Source organism: Penaeus monodon, chromosome 33 (assembly GCF_015228065.2).
Source record: "Penaeus monodon isolate SGIC_2016 chromosome 33, NSTDA_Pmon_1, whole genome shotgun sequence".
Classification (NCBI taxonomy): Eukaryota; Metazoa; Arthropoda; class Malacostraca; order Decapoda; family Penaeidae; genus Penaeus; species Penaeus monodon.
Genome location: NC_051418.1, coordinates 8,808,333 through 8,808,766, shown reverse-complemented (window position 1 = coordinate 8,808,766; position 434 = coordinate 8,808,333). Strand labels below are relative to the sequence as shown.

The 434-nt window shown below is 37.8% G+C and overlaps 1 protein-coding gene across 1 annotated transcript in view; it reads right to left on the bottom strand.

Annotated features, from left to right (window-relative positions):
* Positions 1–434, bottom strand: part of LOC119593984 (integrin alpha-PS2-like) — a gene marked incomplete at its 3' end in the record, with an annotated part of 62,390 nt that overhangs the window by 24,630 nt on the left and 37,326 nt on the right.

Genomic DNA, 434 nt, shown 5'->3' with positions numbered 1-434 from the left:
ACCCCCCCCCCCATCGTCCCTGAAGCCCTTCCTTAATTAGCATAAATAAAGAGCTGAAATGCACGTGTTCTGGCCGGTAGTTTCACCGCGTTCTCCTTCAGCCTCAATAAGTCATTAAGTTATTGTTACAGTAATGAAGCTGCAGATTGAAGTTTTATTGGGTAATAAGTGCGTGGCGAGGCGGTCCCCTGGAGAGGTAATTATGTAATTTGTGATAATGGTCCTTAAAGCTTTTCAACCAATTATGCAAATGACTAGCGTTAATTAAATCTGATTACTAGAGTTGGGTATCACAGCTGCCTCAATAAATGCATCGTTTAGAAAACTACAATAACCCCGAGCGATGAATAAAATTTAAGACAAAAAAATACTTTTTTTTCTTCAGCAAATTAGTTTCTTTTTCGTAGATTCCTTTTCTCCTAAATTTTAATATG